The 9,672-nt window shown below is 47.7% G+C and overlaps 1 protein-coding gene across 1 annotated transcript in view; it reads right to left on the minus strand.

The window, feature by feature from the left end:
• syndig1l (synapse differentiation inducing 1-like) overlaps window positions 1–6,593 on the minus strand; it is a 31,542-nt gene extending 24,949 nt beyond the window's left edge. The window contains exon 1 of the mRNA XM_030345847.1: window positions 5,808–6,593. The gene's annotated coding sequence lies outside the window, so the exon portion shown is untranslated. The remainder of the gene's footprint in view (window positions 1–5,807) is intronic.
• Window positions 6,594–9,672: the final 3,079 nt, after the last annotated feature.

The following is a 9,672-nucleotide window of genomic DNA, read 5'->3' on the forward strand; positions in this document are numbered from 1 at the left end:
CACAGACAGCCAGTGCTATCTCAGTCAAACAAATGTTTTTTGGATGTGTACTCGCATGGCAAAGTCTTAAAATAGCCCACAATAACACAGATTACACCGGCGTTGCTGTCGACTTGATGGCATAGCAAGACCTAGAGACCATGTCTGCCGAACCACTTCAGGAAAAGATCCACCGAGAGATTGAGAGAGAGAGAGTGAAGGGGAGCGGGGCAGAGAGAGAAAGAGAAAGAGAGAGGGAGGGAGGGAGGGGGAGAGAGAGAGAGAGAGAGAGAGAGAGAGAGAGAGAGAGAGAGAGAGAGAGAGAGAGAGAGAGAGAGAGAGAGAGAGAGAGAGAGAGAGAGAGAGGGGGGGAGGGAGAAACAGAGAGAGGGGGAGAGAGAGAGAGAGACGGAGAGAGAGAGAGAGAGAGAGAGAGAGAGAGAGAGAGAGAGAGAGAGAGAGGGGGGGGAGGGAGAAGCAGAGAGAGGGGGAGAGAGAGAGAGAGAGAGAGAGAGAGAGAGAGAGAGAGAGAGAGAGAGAGAGAGACAGAGAGAGAGAGAGAGAGAGAGAGAGCGAGAGAGAGAGAGTGAGAGAGAGAGAGAGAGCGAGAGAGAGAGAGAGAGAGAGAGAGAGAGAGAGATGAATAGAGAGAGCTTTTCAGAAGGACATCACATTCTTCTCCCACTCATCTCATGAAGGGAAGATTGATTGGAAGTCGGTTGACCTTTGTAATATTCCATCGACTCCAGCGCAGGCTTCTAATTCATCCACCCTCTCTGCTGAGGGCCCTCTCTCTCTCTCTCTCTCTCTCTCTCTCTCTCTCTCTCTCTCTCTCTCTCTCCATTCACTTCCTATTATATCAGGATTCTGCTCAGACAATTTGTACAATGATATATGGGTTTCAGGATTCAACAACACTGCCAATTCCAAAGCGATTATTCCCCCATCCACAACACTCATTACAATACTGTTACATTATAGTACCATGATAGGGAACGGCCTATCAATATTGCAACATAATTGAGATTGTAATAAATATTGCAGTCTGCATTCCTAAATTCTAATTAACCATTAATTTAATATTGATATTGTTACTCTGCGAAGTGATACGCTAGCAGAAAATTGGAACGCCGTAGTTCATTCATATTTTCTTGAAACCTATATAACGCCCACTCAAACGTTGTACTGCTTTTGCAGTCAATTGTAAAGTAATGCTCCACCCATACTCTTTGAGAAGCTATGTATATCTCTTGTCTCCCTGCGGTAACATTAAGGTGATCCATCATTCACGCACACTTTGTTCGCCTTGTTAGGTCTGTGTTTGCTGCACTTTCAAGACTAGGAGTAAAGCACACATTTATACTCACACATACACACACACTTTCTCTCGCACGCACACATGTATGCATTCCCTGACACAAATACACACACACCCACGCACACACAGTCCAATTTTACTGCAACATATTTCTTCTGCAGCTATACCTGCTGAACTCAGAGTCTAGAAATATATTGGCCCTTTCTCCCCTGGGCTTACAGCCTTGAGATGCAAGGAGTGCACACTGCACTTGATCTATAGCTGGAGGACTTTGTTTGGGGAAGAAGCAGGATTAAATAGCTATATATGTTTTTTAAACAGGGGGCTCAAAATGAATGGTTTCCTGCCTGTGTCCTCATCTGTGTATTTTGGGATTTTCTGTACGAAATCATGAGAGGCGCCGAAAAGGCTGTTTGCTCTGAGGCAAGCACAGATTCAATCGGCCCAGTGTGCGCCGCACACGGACGCACAATGGCACCGCAACGCCGTCCTTCACCCCTGAGCAGCCAAGGCTAAATCCCACACCCGCACAACCCCCCTCCATCCCCCTCCCCTCGCCCCTTTCTGCGCTGTTCAGTTCACTTATTCAAAAGCCTCTTCAAACAAATACAAAAAAAAGCTCAAAATACCCTTGTAGCGTTGCCACTGACGATGACACACCTGCGCCACTTTCGCGCCGTGATCAGACCACGGCTCCTCTCTCTCTGTTATTAGTCAGTGAGGCGCTGGAACATGTTTTGAGGGGCTGTCATCATGAATCCCAATCATACTCAGTGTTGCTGCGTTGGCGCAGCGGTCGTGTAGGGAATGAGAGTTCTGAGAGTCAATAAGCTCAGACAGCGGAGCTATGAGCGATGGAGGAGCGTCAGAATCAGTGTAATGGAAATAAACGCGGTTCTGCCTTCCCTATCTCTCTCCCTGTGGGATGTGTGTGTGTGTGTGTGTGTGTGTGTGTGTGTGTGTGTGTGTGTGTGTGTGTGTGTGTGTGTGTGTGTGTGTGTGTGTGTGTGTGTGTGTGTGTGTGTGTGTGTGTGTGTGTGTTTGTGTCTGTGCCCATATGCCTGAGTGGGTGTATTTTAGGAATGGCAATGTGACAAGAGAGAGAGGCGGATAGAGAGAGAGAGAGAGAGAGAGAGAGAGAGAGAGAGAGAGAGAGAGAGAGAGAGAGAGAGAGAGAGAGAGAGAGAGAGACAGAGACAGAGAGAGAGAAAGGGGGTGGAGAGAGAAAGAGAGAAAGAGAGAGAGAGAGAGAGAGAGAGAGAGAGAGAGAGAGAGAGAGAGAGAGAGAGAGAGAGAGAGAGAGAGAGAGAGAGAGAGAGAGAGAAAGGGGGTGGAGAGAGAGAGAGAGAGAGAGAGAGAGAAAGAGAGAGAGAGAGAAAGAGAGAGAGAGAGAGAGAAAGGGGGGAGGAGAGAGCTTGAGAGAGAGAGAGAGACAAAGAAAGAGGGAGACAGAGAGAGGCGGAGAGAGAAGGAGAGATAGAGAGATGTAGGCTATAGTAAGTGTGGGCGTGTTGTTCACTGTACTAAAGCAGGAAGAGAATAAACACATAAATAAAGAAAATAAAAGAATAAAAGGTGAGAGGCGTGGCAAGAAGTGGTGAACGAGACTGATGGCAGAGAGAGAGAGAGAGAGAGAGAGAGAGAGAGAGAGAGAGAGAGAGAGAGAGAGAGAGAGAGAGAGAGAGAGAGAGAGAGAGAGAGAGAGAGAGAGAGAGAGAGAGAGAGAGAGAGAGAGAGACCCCCCAGCCAGGCAGGCTAGCGCTGCCGAGAGGAAGGGGGGGCCCGGGCGTGTCTGACAGGACAGGGGGGACAATAGATTATTGAACCACCTGAGAGAGCCAAAGAGTGGGAGCCGCTGTGCAGCGAGGTCGCTACCATGACGACCGCGAACCCGCCCCCTCGCACCAGACGTATACGAGCGTAGAGGCTTGTACAGTGTTGTTAGCCACTGGTCAACATATATTCACAAAAGTACACGCACACACACACATACACACACACATACACACACACACACACACACACACACACACACACACACACACACACAGCTTGCCAATCAAAGGGCCGACCTTTGATCCCCGGAGCTGAGGAGAGCTATTACCAGACCGGCGTCGAAGGCCAGTTCTGCAGGATGCTGGCAGCTGCAATGGCTGATGAATACTAATGCTTCTTATCAAGCCGCCCATGTTTACCAACGCCGGGCCTGTGTGTGTGTGTGTGTGTGTGTGTGTGTGTGTGTGTGTGTGTGTGTGTGTGTGTGTGTGTGTGTGTGTGTGTGTGTGTGTGTGTGTGTGTGGCACGGTAGACCCTATCCAAGTAATGATGTTTACTTCGAGGTTGCCAAAGGTTTGGAAGATATTGTTTCACTCTAAAACAATGCTGGATCGTCAACGCTGTCTGTGGACATTGGTCCTCATACTGGTACAGTATGAAGCCAGCCGCGAAATGTGTCCGAAGGACAACACAAAGTGGGCCTTGTTCTGTTCTGTGGAGAGGTGTCCGGAGAGGGAGAGGAAAGTGATTGTTACCTGACACCCAAAACCACACATCTTTCACCAAACAACCTGCATCAAGTAAGAGTCAAACTGGTCCCCATGTCATAATCCACTTGGTATTAACCTGAACACCACCTCCACCACCACCACCACTCCTTTTGTCAAGAGCTGCTGACGTTTCGTGCTAACCTCTCTTGTCTCCTGCTTATCTGCAGTGCTGCTACATTAAAGCTGTTGCATGGGGTGGGGGGGGGGGGGGATGCCACACACGCTCAGACAGACACACACACACACACACACAAACAAATACACACGCGTGATGCTATCACGCAGACGAACGTGCTCACCCTCTCCCACACAATAGAAGTAAATTCGCCAAAGCCTGCAGTCACACTCAGGCCAACGCAATCTCCGACAACCACACTGACACACACACACACACACACACACACACACACGCACACAACTCCCAAAGGCCCTCCCTCTCGTCTCGCTTGTGTCCTGTACCCTCCCACTCCCCTGGTGGCCAGCGGGCACCTCTCACCTGTGGTCAGGCTCATCAGATGCTAAAGGGCCACCTTGATGTGCAAATGCTCCGTTCAGGAGCGGGCACCATGAATAATTCAAAGGAGGGAGGCCGTCGATAGCATTCACTCATCGGAGGGCTTCTGTCTGTCGCTGATGGGCCTGCAGGACTGAGCCACAGACCCTGGAATGACCTGCCCTCATTGGCTAACGGTTGTTACGGGGGTCAACCTCCCTGGTGATGACATCATCAGAAAGACACTGCTGGAGACCTGAAGTATTCTGTTTTGTTTAGTTTATAATTTTTACCAAATAGCTGATCATTATGAGTGGGGTCTTTTCTTTGTTTGATACTTGTCATTCTACCTTCACCCACTGGGAATTGCTGTTACTTTTCTGAGACTGCTTATTAAATCAAAAACGCATTTCCGTCAAATCTTGTCAAGTGTGTGTGTGTGTGTGTGTGTGTGTGTGTGTGTGTGTGTGTGTGTGTGTGTGTGTGTGTGTGTGTGTGTGTGTGTGTGTGTGTGTGTGTGTGTGTGTGAAGAGGGAAAGGCATGTGAGAGAGACATGATACAGTGACAGTGTGTGTGAGAGAGAGTGATAGACAGAAATAAATGTGAGAGAGGGAGAGAGAGAGAGTCATAGGGAGAGAGAGTCATAGGGGAGAGAGAGTGCTACTCTAGTTGTTGCCTCCAGTATTTCTGCATGTTTACTTCCAGGCGATGTTATCTTTGTGCCTATGGGTGCCATGCCTGTATTAAATAATTAAATAAATGTAGCCATTAAAAATGGAGAGAAAGCCTAATAACACTATTATAATTCTGCGCGTAGGACCAATCAGACGACAACCTCTGTAAGACCAGTCAATTAGGCTACACATTTAAATGTCAACGTGCTCGTGGGGTAACGAAGCAGTAACCAGGGGGTCAGACCCACCTATCAGACCCCTTGGCCTCGGCTGCCACAAGTGGTCAAATAAATAACCACTATAATGAAAAAAACGACCCCAGGCTACAGAATAGAATTTAATGACCCTGTGGCAGGTTGTACCGTCTCTCAGAACCACGCGTGTTCTACACAGTCCGTAGACGCGCACGTCGGTCCCGCGCGCAACAACACCCCACGCGCAACTCTGCGCTCGAGCTCCTTAACATTCTCTCCGTCTGTTCCGCGGAGAGGGCGAGCGCGCGCGACACTGTCTGCATGCTGCGTGGTCGGAAGAAAAACTGGGAACAAATGTTTGTTGTTATAAAAATAATAGGCCATTTCTCAGAATGACCTCCTATTATTTTATAAGACCACACACTACACACACACACACTAGTCTTTCTCACCACGCAGCATGTACATACAATTTGTTTTTATTAACTGGCAATTATATTAGTGAATATCTTTTTGTTATAAATAGCAAAGAAAAATGCAAAAGCACGTAATTTCCCCTGACTTTATATCAGTAAAAGCAACCACAGGCGGAATGTCCTTACCTTTCAGTCTATTTTAGGTGAAAATAGGTTTGGCAGACGAGACGATGTGCTTGTTTTTGTCCGTGCATTATTGTGTGAACACCGACGGCATCGCCCTTACGAAGAGACCAAACATTTTCTATACTTTCTCCCTCAGAGTCGAGTCCCGTCTCGGCTTCTCACAAGCTGTACCGTGGATACCTTGAACCAGCACAGACAAAGAAGAGACTGACCAACATGCCACCGCCAAAGTATAACCTATACTGACCAAACGTGACCGTCACGCCGTTCAAAGTTGAAAACACCACCTCTGGGAAGACCAGTGTTCCTCCTCCTCCGTGTTGGCTTCAGAGGAACAGAAGCGATCAGAGAAGCGATCTAAGGTACAGGAGAGTTGCCAAACAGAACCGGCAAAGCCCTGACGTTAGACGTCCACTTTAATTAAAAAAACGTGGAGCCGTTTCCTTTTCCCGGAGAAGACGTGTTATTCTTTCCCAAGTGTAGCGGTATCCTAAAATGCTCCTCTCAGTCTCAACTGCTCATTCCGTCGAGGTCCAACAGTGTAAGCACATCCAGGTGGGGTCAGTGCGAACATGGTGGACATCCGTTCACGGCTCGAGGAAAGAAAGGAACTGCGCGAGAGAGGAGCTGTCACATCAAAACGGGAGCTCCTCGTAAACAGCGGTTATGATTACAGCCAGTGAACCACTAAAGCGCTGCTCGCGCGGCGCGATCTCTCGCCTGTCCGCCGCGGTGCCATCGCAGCTTACACACGCGCACGGGATGCTCCCAACCTTGAGAGCGCGTGCTCCTAAAGAAAACAATTATCAGCATTGATTTTTTTTTTCATATATGTAAACACACACACACGCGCTCGCCCACACACACACACACTCGCGAGCGCACGTACGCACGCACACATACCCACACTCACCAACACACACACACACACACACACACACACACACACACACACACACACACACACACACACACACACACACACACACACACACACACACACACACACACCCTATATACAGTATATACACAGACAAACACACATGCACACACACAGCACAAAAACAGACAAACAAACACACGCGCACACACACAGCCTATATAGCATAAACATAATGCATGATGCTGTTTATCCTTAAACGATGTGTAAACGGTCTGCAGATCAGTTGTGTGTACAATAAGTCGCCATGAGTAGCATGTCTGGGATATAGTGATATATATATGCGTATCCTTTGAAAACCTTCAGCATGGCGTGTCTGAGAATAATGGGGGGGGGGGGGGGGGGCTTTGGTAATTACTTTTCCAGTCAGACCTAAACGGGACGGAATGGAATGGATGTGCCGCTCTCCCTGATCGAGAGAGAGAGAGAATACGATCTACAATGTGGCCTAATAGATTTCACAATGATGAAACTCAATTATATTAGTGTTGGGGGGAGGGCTGGGGGGGAGACACAGGGGGGGCCGGTGTCCTGATGGATTCCGTTCTGTAAATTTGCCTGTCAAGGAAAGCCCACACTCCACACGAGTCCCGGGACGAGACCTCATTTACATGGAGCCTTCATGAATAAAATAAAAGGACCAGATAGATCATGTAAACCGTTTTTTTCTGTCCTGTTTTTCCTTTGCCGGGCGACTGTAATCAATTCCAGATAACTCGCTTAACCGCCGGGACACGGTGGTGATGGAACGACGGTGTGTATAAATCAGAATTAGCATAAGTGTATTAGCTGAAGGAAACGACCAAGAAGAATTAGGGGCGTAATATCTTATGTATAGGGCTTTGGGACAGTCCCAAGGAAGCAATTACCCGTTCACCTCTTAATGAACGACATTCATTAGTCCACGCTCAAGATGACCATCCATCCACACCGTTTCTCTCTTATTCTGTCTGATTACTTTGTGTGTGGGTGTGCGCCATGTGTCTGTGTGTCTGCACACGTGGGTCAGGTGAGTGTGTGTGTGTGTGTGTGTGTGTGTGTGTGTGTGTGTGTGTGTGAGTGTGTCTGTGTGTGTGTGTGTGTGTGTGTGTGTGCATAAGTGTGTGCGTGTCAGGTGAGTGTGTGTGTGTGTGTGTGTGTGTGTGTGTGTGTGTGTGTGTGTGTGTGTGTGTGTGTGTGCAAGTTTGATAAAAACGCGTGGTAAAACTCCCCATCATCTTCAAAAGGATTGTGTTTTTCTGGAGCCTATTTTACTAGTATTTCTTTTTAATAAGCTGAAAAATTAGCCTTGATAATATAATATCCCCATGGTGAGTCATAATTATAAGATCAAAAGTCATAATTATGAAAAAAAACTCGAAATGATGAGATAAAAAGAGTTTCAGATCCGGAAATACATTTTAATCCTATTTGATAAGAATCAGCCGAAACGTATTCACACGACAGGTTCAATTACAAACTGTCACAACGGTGATGAGACTGACGGTGGCCAGGCTCATAAAGAAGGAGATCGTTGAAATAGAAGGACACCTGGGATCACTTACATACCAAGGGGGTGATACGAGTACCTCCTCATTGGAAAGCATCTTGGAAGGTCCACCAGGGGTCTTGAGCAGACCTCCCGAAATCCTGCACATCTTGTGTGCTTCTGCCAACCTTCTGCCTGAGAAACTGACGGTGTACACAACACCAGTAGTCCTACTGACCTCTGGGAACGACACCTTTGGTGGTGAGTTTGTTTAGGCAATGATCATACAACTCCAGGATAAAGGCCAAGTTGGCATTGAGGTCCAAACTGTCCAAAAGATCCAGAAGATGTATTATTTTGGATTCTTTAGCTGGAAGACGCCATTGACCAGATGGAGAAACAGCAGTACAAGAAGAAGAACAGTGGAGATGAAGAGGAGATGGAGGAGTACAGTGAGGATGAGGACAGTCAGCTTGAGATAAGATTGAGCGTCGGCAGGAGCAGGTCATCCTTTGCCATGTGGGTGTAGGGTTTGGTTTAATTTCTTCCTCCTAACCACATGTTGCTAAAAAGGGAATATTGCAACAAAGCTATAGTTCATTGAGAGTTATATTGTCGAGGCTACAGTTACAAAATTGTTGTTATTTGTTAAGCTGCAACTGAATAAAATTAATTTATTCCGTTGCAATTATATCTAACATCTAACATTTACAAAGGTAACCTGTAACCCTATTCAAGAGTCCATATCGGTTGCACAGTTAGGCCAGTGAGAGGATGAAGGACCTTTGAAGAGAGAGCCATCTCACAATTTAGACTTTTATCTCATAATTATAACTTTTTATCTCATCATTAAAACTATTAATCTCCTAATTATACATTTCCATGGGGAATTTTTTTTATTATCAAGACTAAGTTTTCATCTTTATTTATTTTTTTAATTGGCAGAATTCCATTGGTGTGTGTGTGTGTGTGTGTGTGTGTGTGTGTGTGTGTGTGTGTGTGTGTGTGTGTGTGTGTGTGTGTGTGTGTGTGTGTGTGTGTGTGTGTGTGTGTGTGCGGTTGTGGTAAATGCTATTTGCGCACGTGCAGCCTAATAAGAACTAGAAGGGCTGTGGGTGAGGGGTTGCGTTCTACTGCAAGGGTCAGACCCATCAGAGCCCAGACCCCTACTCCCCCAGCATCATGAAGCCCCTCCACCCACCCACCCCTAGACCAGGGTCTTCAATCAGCCCCACCTGCATGTCGGTGGAGCAAGCCACAGCTGGCAGAGACCCCCGCCCTGGGCCCTGAGACACATGAACCAAAAGTAGGGCGGCGGGGATCCGGGGGGGGTTGTTGGCGGGGGGGGGGGGGGGGGGGCTCCGGGGTGTTGCGTTGTTTCCCTTCCTGTGGCGGTGCCTCTGTCCTCACTGGGGGGGGGCACGCACACGCACATGCACACACACACACACACACAC

The sequence above is a fragment of the Gadus morhua genome, chromosome 21, assembly GCF_902167405.1.
Source record: "Gadus morhua chromosome 21, gadMor3.0, whole genome shotgun sequence".
In the NCBI taxonomy this organism is placed as follows: Eukaryota; Metazoa; Chordata; class Actinopteri; order Gadiformes; family Gadidae; genus Gadus; species Gadus morhua.